General features: G+C 45.4%; 12 non-coding genes across 12 annotated transcripts; all 12 read right to left on the bottom strand.

The window, feature by feature from the left end:
* Nucleotides 1-624: 624 nt before the first annotated feature.
* On the bottom strand, nucleotides 625-815 carry LOC141181486 (U2 spliceosomal RNA). Its single transcript, XR_012257058.1, has one exon. It is a non-coding gene; the product is annotated as a U2 spliceosomal RNA (small nuclear RNA).
* A 1123-nt stretch (nucleotides 816-1938) lies between these two features.
* Nucleotides 1939-2129, bottom strand: LOC141180915 (U2 spliceosomal RNA). Its single transcript, XR_012256541.1, has one exon. It is a non-coding gene; the product is annotated as a U2 spliceosomal RNA (small nuclear RNA).
* A 1120-nt stretch (nucleotides 2130-3249) lies between these two features.
* Nucleotides 3250-3440, bottom strand: LOC141180914 (U2 spliceosomal RNA). The gene has a single exon (XR_012256540.1). It is a non-coding gene; the product is annotated as a U2 spliceosomal RNA (small nuclear RNA).
* Nucleotides 3441-4562: 1122 nt separating this feature from the next.
* LOC141180913 (U2 spliceosomal RNA) lies at nucleotides 4563-4753 on the bottom strand. The gene has a single exon (XR_012256539.1). It is a non-coding gene; the product is annotated as a U2 spliceosomal RNA (small nuclear RNA).
* Nucleotides 4754-5871: 1118 nt separating this feature from the next.
* Nucleotides 5872-6062, bottom strand: LOC141180911 (U2 spliceosomal RNA). The gene has a single exon (XR_012256538.1). It is a non-coding gene; the product is annotated as a U2 spliceosomal RNA (small nuclear RNA).
* A 1116-nt stretch (nucleotides 6063-7178) lies between these two features.
* On the bottom strand, nucleotides 7179-7369 carry LOC141180910 (U2 spliceosomal RNA). The gene has a single exon (XR_012256537.1). It is a non-coding gene; the product is annotated as a U2 spliceosomal RNA (small nuclear RNA).
* A 1116-nt stretch (nucleotides 7370-8485) lies between these two features.
* Nucleotides 8486-8676, bottom strand: LOC141180909 (U2 spliceosomal RNA). The gene has a single exon (XR_012256536.1). It is a non-coding gene; the product is annotated as a U2 spliceosomal RNA (small nuclear RNA).
* A 1121-nt stretch (nucleotides 8677-9797) lies between these two features.
* Nucleotides 9798-9988, bottom strand: LOC141180907 (U2 spliceosomal RNA). Its single transcript, XR_012256534.1, has one exon. It is a non-coding gene; the product is annotated as a U2 spliceosomal RNA (small nuclear RNA).
* A 1118-nt stretch (nucleotides 9989-11106) lies between these two features.
* On the bottom strand, nucleotides 11107-11297 carry LOC141180906 (U2 spliceosomal RNA). Its single transcript, XR_012256533.1, has one exon. It is a non-coding gene; the product is annotated as a U2 spliceosomal RNA (small nuclear RNA).
* A 1118-nt stretch (nucleotides 11298-12415) lies between these two features.
* On the bottom strand, nucleotides 12416-12606 carry LOC141181463 (U2 spliceosomal RNA). Its single transcript, XR_012257038.1, has one exon. It is a non-coding gene; the product is annotated as a U2 spliceosomal RNA (small nuclear RNA).
* Nucleotides 12607-13724: 1118 nt separating this feature from the next.
* LOC141180905 (U2 spliceosomal RNA) lies at nucleotides 13725-13915 on the bottom strand. The gene has a single exon (XR_012256532.1). It is a non-coding gene; the product is annotated as a U2 spliceosomal RNA (small nuclear RNA).
* A 1114-nt stretch (nucleotides 13916-15029) lies between these two features.
* On the bottom strand, nucleotides 15030-15220 carry LOC141180904 (U2 spliceosomal RNA). The gene has a single exon (XR_012256531.1). It is a non-coding gene; the product is annotated as a U2 spliceosomal RNA (small nuclear RNA).
* Nucleotides 15221-15755: the final 535 nt, after the last annotated feature.

The following is a 15755-nucleotide window of genomic DNA, read 5'->3' as shown; positions in this document are numbered from 1 at the left end:
TCACAGAGACCGCCATAGGCAACAGTTTAAAAGAATGCCACAGACTAATCAACCAAACTTTTTGGGTTGGTTTCTCTTTTATAGTCTGCAGGCATTAAATGAAAGAAGTCAGTGTTCCAGCAGAGGGAGACAACGTTTCAGAAAAGGTATTGTAGCAAACCAAAAAAGAAATTTTAAGCGCAGCAGAGTAACCAGCTCACATACCTGTTATCTCAGGTGAGTTTAAAAGGCTGCTGTTGATAACAAGGGCATTTGCTAAATAGATGGTGTGTGTGCAACAATATACTGAAAGGTCAATTATATTGTGCAGCTTATCTCACCACCTGTAGTTATTTAGGTGAAAGCTCCAAAATGCTTGCCTAATATGTCTGTTTATCCAAAAGGAAGTATAGCGGGAGAGCTAGATAGATAGCATTGCATTACATTACATGGCAATGCAATGCACAGTTGCTGAAGTTGAACCAAAATGAGCTTGTCATCTGGCTTCTGCAACTTTTAACATGAAAAATCCAATGAGGAGAAGAAAAGCAAAGCCAAAGAGTCCATCCCAAAATCCGACAAACAAGCCAAATGAACAAAAAGCATTGAATTCAATTCTTTCTGATTTTAGAAACTGCATTAAAGAAGGGGTGCACCGGCCCTGGAGATACTGCAATACCAGGTCAATGCGTGGAGTGGACAGAGCAAGCTCTTTTTCCATCTCCCTGTTCTAAAAATCCATTTAATATATGGTCCCCAGATAGGGGACGTATCAGATATTAAACTGATAAGAACAGATACTACACTTGATCTTAGCCAAAAGGCCGAGAAGCGATAACCAGAATTGGTTTCCGACTACGGTGCCACCCAAGGATTCTGAAAAGTCCATTTGTGGAGATGGCCACCTGGACTCCCGTTAAGAAGACATGCTGTCAACCTCTAGATCCCTCACATGCCTGCACTTTTCGGCTTGCTGCTGCTGCAATCCACGCGTTTTAGATCTGCATAACTCCACCTCTTTTAGCACAGTACCCTCAACCCCCGGCTGTTCCCACCCGCCTCAACACCGTTGGAAGGGAGGAGAACCAATTAAGGCGGGGGGGGGGGGGGGTGGAACGAGCAGCTGTCTACCCTTAGCAGGAGGGTTGCTGATTAATTACCTCTCCTGCTGCTGCTGCTGCTGCTGGCTGTCCAGCAGCAGACTGAAGGTGGCTGCTGCTGTGCGCAGGTATATAAAGGCTCAGAGCCTATTATGACACGCGCAGCCAGCGTTCCATTGCCACATTCCGTCTACTGCAGGCGGGATACCTGGATGGCTGAATGTCACTGAGAAGCTCACAGAGACCGCCATAAGCAACAGTTTAAAAGAATGCCACAGACTAATCAACCAAACTTTTTGGGTTGGTTTCTCTTTTATAGTCTGCAGGCATTAAATGAAAGAAGTCAGTGTTCCAGCAGAGGGAGACAACGTTTCAGAAAAGGCATTGTAGCAAACCAAAAAAGAAATTTTAAGCGCAGCAGAGTAACCAGCTCACATACCTGTTAGCTCAGGTGAGTTTAAAAGGCTGCTGTTGATAACAAGGGCATTTGCTAAATAGATGGTGTGTGTGCAACAATATACTGAAAGGTCAATTATATTGTGCAGCTTATCTCACCACCTGTAGTTATTTAGGTGAAAGCTCCAAAATGCTTGCCTAATATGTCTGTTTATCCAAAAGGAAGTATAGAGGGAGAGCTAGATAGATAGCATTGCATTACATTACATGGCAATGCAATGCACAGTTGCTGAAGTTGAACCAAAATGAGCTTGTCATCTGGCTTCTGCAACTTTTAACATGAAAAATCCAATGAGGAGAAGAAAAGCAAAGCCAAAGAGTCCATCCCAAAATCCGACAAACAAGCCAAATGAACAAAAAGCATTGAATTCAATTCTTTCTGATTTTAGAAACTGCATTAAAGAAGGGGTGCACCGGTCCTGGAGATACTGCAATACCAGGTCAATGCGTGGAGTGGACAGAGCAAGCTCTTTTTCCATCTCCCTGTTCTAAAAATCCATTTAATATATGGTCCCCAGATAGGGGACGTATCAGATATTAAACTGATAAGAACAGATACTACACTTGATCTTAGCCAAAAGGCCGAGAAGCGATAACCAGAATTGGTTTCCGACTACGGTGCCACCCAAGGATTCTGAAAAGTCCATTTGTGGAGATGGCCACCTGGACTCCCGTTAAGAAGACATGCTGTCAACCTCTAGATCCCTCACATGCCTGCACTTTTCGGCTTGCTGCTGCTGCAATCCACGCGTTTTAGATCTGCATAACTCCACCTCTTTTAGCACAGTACCCTCAACCCCCGGCTGTTCCCACCCGCCTCAACACCGTTGGAAGGGAGGAGAACCAATTAAGGCGGGGGGGGGGGGTGGAACGAGCAGCTGTCTACCCTTAGCAGGAGGGTTGCTGATTAATTACCTCTCCTGCTGCTGCTGCTGCTGCTGGCTGTCCAGCAGCAGACTGAAGGTGGCTGCTGCTGTGCGCAGGTATATAAAGGCTCAGAGCCTATTATGACACGCGCAGCCAGCGTTCCATTGCCACATTCCGTCTACTGCAGGCGGGATACCTGGATGGCTGAATGTCACTGAGAAGCTCACAGAGACCGCCATAAGCAACAGTTTAAAAGAATGCCACAGACTAATCAACCAAACTTTTTGGGTTGGTTTCTCTTTTATAGTCTGCAGGCATTAAATGAAAGAAGTCAGTGTTCCAGCAGAGGGAGACAACGTTTCAGAAAAGGCATTGTAGCAAACCAAAAAAGAAATTTTAAGCGCAGCAGAGTAACCAGCTCACATACCTGTTAGCTCAGGTGAGTTTAAAAGGCTGCTGTTGATAACAAGGGCATTTGCTAAATAGATGGTGTGTGTGCAACAATATACTGAAAGGTCAATTATATTGTGCAGCTTATCTCACCACCTGTAGTTATTTAGGTGAAAGCTCCAAAATGCTTGCCTAATATGTCTGTTTATCCAAAAGGAAGTATAGAGGGAGAGCTAGATAGATAGCATTGCATTACATTACATGGCAATGCAATGCACAGTTGCTGAAGTTGAACCAAAATGAGCTTGTCATCTGGCTTCTGCAACTTTTAACATGAAAAATCCAATGAGGAGAAGAAAAGCAAAGCCAAAGAGTCCATCCCAAAATCCGACAAACAAGCCAAATGAACAAAAAGCATTGAATTCAATTCTTTCTGATTTTAGAAACTGCATTAAAGAAGGGGTGCACCGGTCCTGGAGATACTGCAATACCAGGTCAATGCGTGGAGTGGACAGAGCAAGCTCTTTTTCCATCTCCCTGTTCTAAAAATCCATTTAATATATGGTCCCCAGATAGGGGACGTATCAGATATTAAACTGATAAGAACAGATACTACACTTGATCTTAGCCAAAAGGCCGAGAAGCGATAACCAGAATTGGTTTCCGACTACGGTGCCACCCAAGGATTCTGAAAAGTCCATTTGTGGAGATGGCCACCTGGACTCCCGTTAAGAAGACATGCTGTCAACCTCTAGATCCCTCACATGCCTGCACTTTTCGGCTTGCTGCTGCTGCAATCCACGCGTTTTAGATCTGCATAACTCCACCTCTTTTAGCACAGTACCCTCAACCCCCGGCTGTTCCCACCCGCCTCAACACCGTTGGAAGGGAGGAGAACCAATTAAGGCGGGGGGGGGGGGGGTGGAACGAGCAGCTGTCTACCCTTAGCAGGAGGGTTGCTGATTAATTACCTCTCCTGCTGCTGCTGCTGCTGCTGGCTGTCCAGCAGCAGACTGAAGGTGGCTGCTGCTGTGCGCAGGTATATAAAGGCTCAGAGCCTATTATGACACGCGCAGCCAGCGTTCCATTGCCACATTCCGTCTACTGCAGGCGGGATACCTGGATGGCTGAATGTCACTGAGAAGCTCACAGAGACCGCCATAAGCAACAGTTTAAAAGAATGCCACAGACTAATCAACCAAACTTTTTGGGTTGGTTTCTCTTTTATAGTCTGCAGGCATTAAATGAAAGAAGTCAGTGTTCCAGCAGAGGGAGACAACGTTTCAGAAAAGGCATTGTAGCAAACCAAAAAAGAAATTTTAAGCGCAGCAGAGTAACCAGCTCACATACCTGTTAGCTCAGGTGAGTTTAAAAGGCTGCTGTTGATAACAAGGGCATTTGCTAAATAGATGGTGTGTGTGCAACAATATACTGAAAGGTCAATTATATTGTGCAGCTTATCTCACCACCTGTAGTTATTTAGGTGAAAGCTCCAAAATGCTTGCCTAATATGTCTGTTTATCCAAAAGGAAGTATAGAGGGAGAGCTAGATAGATAGCATTGCATTACATTACATGGCAATGCAATGCACAGTTGCTGAAGTTGAACCAAAATGAGCTTGTCATCTGGCTTCTGCAACTTTTAACATGAAAAATCCAATGAGGAGAAGAAAAGCAAAGCCAAAGAGTCCATCCCAAAATCCGACAAACAAGCCAAATGAACAAAAAGCATTGAATTCAATTCTTTCTGATTTTAGAAACTGCATTAAAGAAGGGGTGCACCGGTCCTGGAGATACTGCAATACCAGGTCAATGCGTGGAGTGGACAGAGCAAGCTCTTTTTCCATCTCCCTGTTCTAAAAATCCATTTAATATATGGTCCCCAGATAGGGGACGTATCAGATATTAAACTGATAAGAACAGATACTACACTTGATCTTAGCCAAAAGGCCGAGAAGCGATAACCAGAATTGGTTTCCGACTACGGTGCCACCCAAGGATTCTGAAAAGTCCATTTGTGGAGATGGCCACCTGGACTCCCGTTAAGAAGACATGCTGTCAACCTCTAGATCCCTCACATGCCTGCACTTTTCGGCTTGCTGCTGCTGCAATCCACGCGTTTTAGATCTGCATAACTCCACCTCTTTTAGCACAGTACCCTCAACCCCCGGCTGTTCCCACCCGCCTCAACACCGTTGGAAGGGAGGAGAACCAATTAAGGCGGGGGGGGGGTGGAACGAGCAGCTGTCTACCCTTAGCAGGAGGGTTGCTGATTAATTACCTCTCCTGCTGCTGCTGCTGCTGCTGGCTGTCCAGCAGCAGACTGAAGGTGGCTGCTGCTGTGCGCAGGTATATAAAGGCTCAGAGCCTATTATGACACGCGCAGCCAGCGTTCCATTGCCACATTCCGTCTACTGCAGGCGGGATACCTGGATGGCTGAATGTCACTGAGAAGCTCACAGAGACCGCCATAAGCAACAGTTTAAAAGAATGCCACAGACTAATCAACCAAACTTTTTGGGTTGGTTTCTCTTTTATAGTCTGCAGGCATTAAATGAAAGAAGTCAGTGTTCCAGCAGAGGGAGACAACGTTTCAGAAAAGGCATTGTAGCAAAGCAAAAAAGAAATTTTAAGCGCAGCAGAGTAACCAGCTCACATACCTGTTAGCTCAGGTGAGTTTAAAAGGCTGCTGTTGATATCAAGGGCATTTGCTAAATAGATGGTGTGTGTGCAACAATATACTGAAAGGTCAATTATATTGTGCAGCTTATCTCACCACCTGTAGTTATTTAGGTGAAAGCTCCAAAATGCTTGCGTAATATGTCTGTTTATCCAAAAGGAAGTATAGAGGGAGAGCTAGATAGATAGCATTGCATTACATTACATGGCAATGCAATGCACAGTTGCTGAAGTTGAACCAAAATGAGCTTGTCATCTGGCTTCTGCAACTTTTAACATGAAAAATCCAATGAGGAGAAGAAAAGCAAAGCCAAAGAGTCCATCCCAAAATCCGACAAACAAGCCAAATGAACAAAAAGCATTGAATTCAATTCTTTCTGATTTTAGAAACTGCATTAAAGAAGGGGTGCACCGGTCCTGGAGATACTGCAATACCAGGTCAATGCGTGGAGTGGACAGAGCAAGCTCTTTTTCCATCTCCCTGTTCTAAAAATCCATTTAATATATGGTCCCCAGATAGGGGACGTATCAGATATTAAACTGATAAGAACAGATACTACACTTGATCTTAGCCAAAAGGCCGAGAAGCGATAACCAGAATTGGTTTCCGACTATGGTGCCACCCAAGGATTCTGAAAAGTCCATTTGTGGAGATGGCCACCTGGACTCCCGTTAAGAAGACATGCTGTCAACCTCTAGATCCCTCACATGCCTGCACTTTTCGGCTTGCTGCTGCTGCAATCCACGCGTTTTAGATCTGCATAACTCCACCTCTTTTAGCACAGTACCTTCAACCCCCGGCTGTTCCCACCCGCCTCAACACCATTGGAAGGGAGGAGAACCAATTAAGGCGGGGGGGGGGGTGGAACGAGCAGCTGTCTACCCTTAGCAGGAGGGTTGCTGATTAATTACCTCTCCTGCTGCTGCTGCTGCTGGCTGTCCAGCAGCAGACTGAAGGTGGCTGCTGCTGTGCGCAGGTATATAAAGGCTCAGAGCCTATTATGACACGCGCAGCCAGCGTTCCATTGCCACATTCCGTCTACTGCAGGCGGGATACCTGGATGGCTGAATGTCACTGAGAAGCTCACAGAGACCGCCATAAGCAACAGTTTAAAAGAATGCCACAGACTAATCAACCAAACTTTTTGGGTTGGTTTCTCTTTTATAGTCTGCAGGCATTAAATGAAAGAAGTCAGTGTTCCAGCAGAGGGAGACAACGTTTCAGAAAAGGCATTGTAGCAAACCAAAAAAGAAATTTTAAGCGCAGCAGAGTAACCAGCTCACATACCTGTTAGCTCAGGTGAGTTTAAAAGGCTGCTGTTGATAACAAGGGCATTTGCTAAATAGATGGTGTGTGTGCAACAATATACTGAAAGGTCAATTATATTGTGCAGCTTATCTCACCACCTGTAGTTATTTAGGTGAAAGCTCCAAAATGCTTGCCTAATATGTCTGTTTATCCAAAAGGAAGTATAGAGGGAGAGCTAGATAGATAGCATTGCATTACATTACATGGCAATGCAATGCACAGTTGCTGAAGTTGAACCAAAATGAGCTTGTCATCTGGCTTCTGCAACTTTTAACATGAAAAATCCAATGAGGAGAAGAAAAGCAAAGCCAAAGAGTCCATCCCAAAATCCGACAAACAAGCCAAATGAACAAAAAGCATTGAATTCAATTCTTTCTGATTTTAGAAACTGCATTAAAGAAGGGGTGCACCGGTCCTGGAGATACTGCAATACCAGGTCAATGCGTGGAGTGGACAGAGCAAGCTCTTTTTCCATCTCCCTGTTCTAAAAATCCATTTAATATATGGTCCCCAGATAGGGGACGTATCAGATATTAAACTGATAAGAACAGATACTACACTTGATCTTAGCCAAAAGGCCGAGAAGCGATAACCAGAATTGGTTTCCGACTACGGTGCCACCCAAGGATTCTGAAAAGTCCATTTGTGGAGATGGCCACCTGGACTCCCGTTAAGAAGACATGCTGTCAACCTCTAGATCCCTCACATGCCTGCACTTTTCGGCTTGCTGCTGCTGCAATCCACGCGTTTTAGATCTGCATAACTCCACCTCTTTTAGCACAGTACCCTCAACCCCCGGCTGTTCCCACCCGCCTCAACACCGTTGGAAGGGAGGAGAACCAATTAAGGCGGGGGGGGGGTGGAACGAGCAGCTGTCTACCCTTAGCAGGAGGGTTGCTGATTAATTACCTCTCCTGCTGCTGCTGCTGCTGGCTGTCCAGCAGCAGACTGAAGGTGGCTGCTGCTGTGCGCAGGTATATAAAGGCTCAGAGCCTATTATGACACGCGCAGCCAGCGTTCCATTGCCACATTCCGTCTACTGCAGGCGGGATACCTGGATGGCTGAATGTCACTGAGAAGCTCACAGAGACCGCCATAAGCAACAGTTTAAAAGAATGCCACAGACTAATCAACCAAACTTTTTGGGTTGGTTTCTCTTTTATAGTCTGCAGGCATTAAATGAAAGAAGTCAGTGTTCCAGCAGAGGGAGACAACGTTTCAGAAAAGGCATTGTAGCAAACCAAAAAAGAAATTTTAAGCGCAAGAAGAGTAACCAGCTCACATACCTGTTAGCTCAGGTGAGTTTAAAAGGCTGCTGTTGATAACAAGGGCATTTGCTAAATAGATGGTGTGTGTGCAACAATATACTGAAAGGTCAATTATATTGTGCAGCTTATCTCACCACCTGTAGTTATTTAGGTGAAAGATCCAAAATGCTTGCCTAATATGTCTGTTTATCCAAAAGGAAGTATAGAGGGAGAGCTAGATAGATAGCATTGCATTACATTACATGGCAATGCAATGCACAGTTGCTGAAGTTGAACCAAAATGAGCTTGTCATCTGGCTTCTGCAACTTTTAACATGAAAAATCCAATGAGGAGAAGAAAAGCAAAGCCAAAGAGTCCATCCCAAAATCCGACAAACAAGCCAAATGAACAAAAAGCATTGAATTCAATTCTTTCTGATTTTAGAAACTGCATTAAAGAAGGGGTGCACCGGTCCTGGAGATACTGCAATACCAGGTCAATGCGTGGAGTGGACAGAGCAAGCTCTTTTTCCATCTCCCTGTTCTAAAAATCCATTTAATATATGGTCCCCAGATAGGGGACGTATCAGATATTAAACTGATAAGAACAGATACTACACTTGATCTTAGCCAAAAGGCCGAGAAGCGATAACCAGAATTGGTTTCCGACTACGGTGCCACCCAAGGATTCTGAAAAGTCCATTTGTGGAGATGGCCACCTGGACTCCCGTTAAGAAGACATGCTGTCAACCTCTAGATCCCTCACATGCCTGCACTTTTCGGCTTGCTGCTGCTGCAATCCACGCGTTTTAGATCTGCATAACTCCACCTCTTTTAGCACAGTACCCTCAACCCCCGGCTGTTCCCACCCGCCTCAACACCGTTGGAAGGGAGGAGAACCAATTAAGGCGGGGGGGGGGGGGTGGAACGAGCAGCTGTCTACCCTTAGCAGGAGGGTTGCTGATTAATTACCTCTCCTGCTGCTGCTGCTGCTGCTGGCTGTCCAGCAGCAGACTGAAGGTGGCTGCTGCTGTGCGCAGGTATATAAAGGCTCAGAGCCTATTATGACACGCGCAGCCAGCGTTCCATTGCCACATTCCGTCTACTGCAGGCGGGATACCTGGATGGCTGAATGTCACTGAGAAGCTCACAGAGACCGCCATAAGCAACAGTTTAAAAGAATGCCACAGACTAATCAACCAAACTTTTTGGGTTGGTTTCTCTTTTATAGTCTGCAGGCATTAAATGAAAGAAGTCAGTGTTCCAGCAGAGGGAGACAACGTTTCAGAAAAGGCATTGTAGCAAACCAAAAAAGAAATTTTAAGCGCAGCAGAGTAACCAGCTCACATACCTGTTAGCTCAGGTGAGTTTAAAAGGCTGCTGTTGATAACAAGGGCATTTGCTAAATAGATGGTGTGTGTGCAACAATATACTGAAAGGTCAATTATATTGTGCAGCTTATCTCACCACCTGTAGTTATTTAGGTGAAAGCTCCAAAATGCTTGCCTAATATGTCTGTTTATCCAAAAGGAAGTATAGAGGGAGAGCTAGATAGATAGCATTGCATTACATTACATGGCAATGCAATGCACAGTTGCTGAGATTGAACCAAAATGAGCTTGTCATCTGGCTTCTGCAACTTTTAACATGAAAAATCCAATGAGGAGAAGAAAAGCAAAGCCAAAGAGTCCATCCCAAAATCCGACAAACAAGCCAAATGAACAAAAAGCATTGAATTCAATTCTTTCTGATTTTAGAAACTGCATTAAAGAAGGGGTGCACCGGTCCTGGAGATACTGCAATACCAGGTCAATGCGTGGAGTGGACAGAGCAAGCTCTTTTTCCATCTCCCTGTTCTAAAAATCCATTTAATATATGGTCCCCAGATAGGGGACGTATCAGATATTAAACTGATAAGAACAGATACTACACTTGATCTTAGCCAAAAGGCCGAGAAGCGATAACCAGAATTGGTTTCCGACTACGGTGCCACCCAAGGATTCTGAAAAGTCCATTTGTGGAGATGGCCACCTGGACTCCCGTTAAGAAGACATGCTGTCAACCTCTAGATCCCTCACATGCCTGCACTTTTCGGCTTGCTGCTGCTGCAATCCACGCATTTTAGATCTGCATAACTCCACCTCTTTTAGCACAGTACCCTCAACCCCCGGCTGTTCCCACCCGCCTCAACACCGTTGGAAGGGAGGAGAACCAATTAAGGCGGGGGGGGGGTGGAACGAGCAGCTGTCTACCCTTAGCAGGAGGGTTGCTGATTAATTACCTCTCCTGCTGCTGCTGCTGCTGCTGGCTGTCCAGCAGCAGACTGAAGGTGGCTGCTGCTGTGCGCAGGTATATAAAGGCTCAGAGCCTATTATGACACGCGCAGCCAGCGTTCCATTGCCACATTCCGTCTACTGCAGGCGGGATACCTGGATGGCTGAATGTCACTGAGAAGCTCACAGAGACCGCCATAAGCAACAGTTTAAAAGAATGCCACAGACTAATCAACCAAACTTTTTGGGTTGGTTTCTCTTTTACAGTCTGCAGGCATTAAATGAAAGAAGTCAGTGTTCCAGCAGAGGGAGACAATGTTTCAGAAAAGGCATTGTAGCAAACCAAAAAAGAAATTTTAAGCGCAGCAGAGTAACCAGCTCACATACCTGTTAGCTCAGGTGAGTTTAAAAGGCTGCTGTTGATAACAAGGGCATTTGCTAAATAGATGGTGTGTGTGCAACAATATACTGAAAGGTCAATTATATTGTGCAGCTTATCTCACCACCTGTAGTTATTTAGGTGAAAGCTCCAAAATGCTTGCCTAATATGTCTGTTTATCCAAAAGGAAGTATAGAGGGAGAGCTAGATAGATAGCATTGCATTACATTACATGGCAATGCAATTCACAGTTGCTGAAGTTGAACCAAAATGAGCTTGTCATCTGGCTTCTGCAACTTTTAACATGAAAAATCCAATGAGGAGAAGAAAAGCAAAGCCAAAGAGTCCATCCCAAAATCCGACAAACAAGCCAAATGAACAAAAAGCATTGAATTCAATTCTTTCTGATTTTAGAAACTGCATTAAAGAAGGGGTGCACCGGTCCTGGAGATACTGCAATACCAGGTCAATGCGTGGAGTGGACAGAGCAAGCTCTTTTTCCATCTCCCTGTTCTAAAAATCCATTTAATATATGGTCCCCAGATAGGGGACGTATCAGATATTAAACTGATAAGAACAGATACTACACTTGATCTTAGCCAAAAGGCCGAGAAGCGATAACCAGAATTGGTTTCCGACTACGGTGCCACCCAAGGATTCTGAAAAGTCCATTTGTGGAGATGGCCACCTGGACTCCCGTTAAGAAGACATGCTGTCAACCTCTAGATCCCTCACATGCCTGCACTTTTCGGCTTGCTGCTGCTGCAATCCACGCGTTTTAGATCTGCATAACTCCACCTCTTTTAGCACAGTACCCTCAACCCCCGGCTGTTCCCACCCGCCTCAACACCGTTGGAAGGGAGGAGAACCAATTAAGGCGGGGGGGGGGTGGAACGAGCAGCTGTCTACCCTTAGCAGGAGGGTTGCTGATTAATTACCTCTCCTGCTGCTGCTGCTGCTGCTGGCTGTCCAGCAGCAGACTGAAGGTGGCTGCTGCTGTGCGTAGGTATATAAAGGCTCAGAGCCTATTATGACACGCGCAGCCAGCGTTCCATTGCCACATTCCGTCTACTGCAGGCGGGATACCTGGATGGCTGAATGTCACTGAGAAGCTCACAGAGACCGCCATAAGCAACAGTTTAAAAGAATGCCACAGACTAATCAACCAAACTTTTTGGGTTGGTTTCTCTTTTATAGTCTGCAGGCATTAAATGAAAGAAGTCAATGTTCCAGCAGAGGGAGACAACGTTTCAGAAAAGGCATTGTAGCAAACCAAAAAAGAAATTTTAAGCGCAGCAGAGTAACCAGCTCACATACCTGTTAGCTCAGGTGAGTTTAAAAGGCTGCTGTTGATAACAAGGGCATTTGCTAAATAGATGGTGTGTGTGCAACAATATACTGAAAGGTCAATTATATTGTGCAGCTTATCTCACCACCTGTAGTTATTTAGGTGAAAGCTCCAAAATGCTTGCCTAATATGTCTGTTTATCCAAAAGGAAGTATAGAGGGAGAGCTAGATAGATAGCATTGCATTACATTACATGGCAATGCAATGCACAGTTGCTGAAGTTGAACCAAAATGAGCTTGTCATCTGGCTTCTGCAACTTTTAACATGAAAAATCCAATGAGGAGAAGAAAAGCAAAGCCAAAGAGTCCATCCCAAAATCCGACAAACAAGCCAAATGAACAAAAAGCATTGAATTCAATTCTTTCTGATTTTAGAAACTGCATTAAAGAAGGGGTGCACCGGTCCTGGAGATACTGCAATACCAGGTCAATGCATGGAGTGGACAGAGCAAGCTCTTTTTCCATCTCCCTGTTCTAAAAATCCATTTAATATATGGTCCCCAGATAGGGGACGTATCAGATATTAAACTGATAAGAACAGATACTACACTTGATCTTAGCCAAAAGGCCGAGAAGCGATAACCAGAATTGGTTTCCGACTACGGTGCCACCCAAGGATTCTGAAAAGTCCATTTGTGGAGATGGCCACCTGGACTCCCGTTAAGAAGACATGCTGTCAACCTCTAGATCCCTCACATGCCTGCACTTTTCGGCTTGCTGCTGCTGCAATCCACGCGTTTTAGATCTGCATAACTCCACCTCTTTTAGCACAGTACCCTCAACCCCCGGCTGTTCCCACCCGCCTCAACACCGTTGGAAGGGAGGAGAACCAATTAAGGCGGGGGGGGGGTGGAACGAGCAGCTGTCTACCCTTAGCAGGAGGGTTGCTGATTAACTACCTCTCCTGCTGCTGCTGCTGCTGCTGGCTGTCCAGCAGCAGACTGAAGGTGGCTGCTGCTGTGCGCAGGTATATAAAGGCTCAGAGCCTATTATGACACGCGCAGCCAGCGTTCCATTGCCACATTCCGTCTACTGCAGGCGGGATACCTGGATGGCTGAATGTCACTGAGAAGCTCACAGAGACCGCCATAAGCAACAGTTTAAAAGAATGCCACAGACTAATCAACCAAACTTTTTGGGTTGGTTTCTCTTTTATAGTCTGCAGGCATTAAATGAAAGAAGTCAGTGTTCCAGCAGAGGGAGACAACGTTTCAGAAAAGGCATTGTAGCAAACCAAAAAAGAAATTTTAAGCGCAGCAGAGTAACCAGCTCACATACCTGTTAGCTCAGGTGAGTTTAAAAGGCTGCTGTTGATAACAAGGGCATTTGCTAAATAGATGGTGTGTGTGCAACAATATACTGAAAGGTCAATTATATTGTGCAGCTTATCTCACCACCTGTAGTTATTTAGGTGAAAGCTCCAAAATGCTTGCCTAATATGTCTGCTTATCCAAAAGGAAGTATAGAGGGAGAGCTAGATAGATAGCATTGCATTACATTACATGGCAATGCAATGCACAGTTGCTGAAGTTGAACCAAAATGAGCTTGTCATCTGGCTTCTGCAACTTTTAACATGAAAAATCCAATGAGGAGAAGAAAAGCAAAGCCAAAGAGTCCATCCCAAAATCCGACAAACAAGCCAAATGAACAAAAAACATTGAATTCAATTCTTTCTGATTTTAGAAACTGCATTAAAGAAGGGGTGCACCGGTCCTGGAGATACTGCAATACCAGGTCAATGCGTGGAGTGGACAGAGCAAGCTCTTTTTCCATCTCCCTGTTCTAAAAATCCATTTAATATATGGTCCCCAGATAGGGGACGTATCAGATATTAAACTGATAAGAACAGATACTACACTTGATCTTAGCCAAAAGGCCGAGAAGCGATAACCAGAATTGGTTTCCGACTACGGTGCCACCCAAGGATTCTGAAAAGTCCATTTGTGGAGATGGCCACCTGGACTCCCGTTAAGAAGACATGCTGTCAACCTCTAGATCCCTCACATGCCTGCACTTTTCGGCTTGCTGCTGCTGCAATCCACGCGTTTTAGATCTGCATAACTCCACCTCTTTTAGCACAGTACCCTCAACCCCCGGCTGTTCCCACCCGCCTCAACACCGTTGGAAGGGAGGAGAACCAATTAAGGCGGGGGGGGGTGGAACGAGCAGCTGTCTACCCTTAGCAGGAGGGTTGCTGATTAATTACCTCTCCTGCTGCTGCTGCTGCTGGCTGTCCAGCAGCAGACTGAAGGTGGCTGCTGCTGTGCGCAGGTATATAAAGGCTCAGAGCCTATTATGACACGCGCAGCCAGCGTTCCATTGCCACATTCCGTCTACTGCAGGCGGGATACCTGGATGGCTGAATGTCACTGAGAAGCTCACAGAGACCGCCATAAGCAACAGTTTAAAAGAATGCCACAGACTAATCAACCAAACTTTTTGGGTTGGTTTCTCTTTTATAGTCTGCAGGCATTAAATGAAAGAAGTCAGTGTTCCAGCAGAGGGAGACAACGTTTCAGAAAAGGCATTGTAGCAAACCAAAAAAGAAATTTTAAGCGCAGCAGAGTAACCAGCTCACATACCTGTTAGCTCAGGTGAGTTTAAAAGGCTGCTGTTGATAACAAGGGCATTTGCTAAATAGATGGTGTGTGTGCAACAATATACTGAAAGGTCAATTATATTGTGCAGCTTATCTCACCACCTGTAGTTATTTAGGTGAAAGCTCCAAAATGCTTGCCTAATATGTCTGTTTATCCAAAAGGAAGTATAGAGGGAGAGCTAGATAGATAGCATTGCATTACATTACATGGCAATGCAATGCACAGTTGCTGAAGTTGAACCAAAATGAGCTTGTCATCTGGCTTCTGCAACTTTTAACATGAAAAATCCAATGAGGAGAAGAAAAGCAAAGCCAAAGAGTCCATCCCAAAATCCGACAAACAAGCCAAATGAACAAAAAGCATTGAATTCAATTCTTTCTGATTTTAGAAACTGCATTAAAGAAGGGGTGCACCGGTCCTGGAGATACTGCAATACCAGGTCAATGCGTGGAGTGGACAGAGCAAGCTCTTTTTCCATCTCCCTGTTCTAAAAATCCATTTAATATATGGTCCCCAGATAGGGGACGTATCAGATATTAAACTGATAAGAACAGATACTACACTTGATCTTAGCCAAAAGGCCGAGAAGCGATAACCAGAATTGGTTTCCGACTACGGTGCCACCCAAGGATTCTGAAAAGTCCATTTGTGGAGATGGCCACCTGGACTCCCGTTAAGAAGACATGCTGTCAACCTCTAGATCCCTCACATGCCTGCACTTTTCGGCTTGCTGCTGCTGCAATCCACGCGTTTTAGATCTGCATAACTCCACCTCTATTAGCACAGCACCCTCAACCCCCGGCTGTTCCCACCCGCCTCAACACCGTTGGAAGGGAGGAGAACCAATTAAGGCGGGGGGGGGGGTGGAACGAGCAGCTGTCTACCCTTAGCAGGAGGGTTGCTGATTAATTACCTCTCCTGCTGCTGCTGCTGCTGCTGGCTGTCCAGCAGCAGACTGAAGGTGGCTGCTGCTGTGCGCAGGTATATAAAGGCTCAGAGCCTATTATGACACGCGCAGCCAGCGTTCCATTGCCACATTCCGTCTACTGCAGGCGGGATACCTGGATGGCTGAATGTCACTGAGAAGCTCACAGAGACCGCCATAAGCAACAGTTTAAAAGAATGCCA

The sequence above is a fragment of the Phyllobates terribilis genome, unplaced genomic scaffold (genome assembly GCF_046119375.1).
Source record: "Phyllobates terribilis strain yellow unplaced genomic scaffold, ASM4611937v1 Scaffold_34__1_contigs__length_13252353, whole genome shotgun sequence".
Lineage (NCBI taxonomy): Eukaryota > Metazoa > Chordata > Amphibia > Anura > Dendrobatidae > Phyllobates > Phyllobates terribilis.
This window is presented reverse-complemented; position numbering and strand designations above follow the sequence as displayed.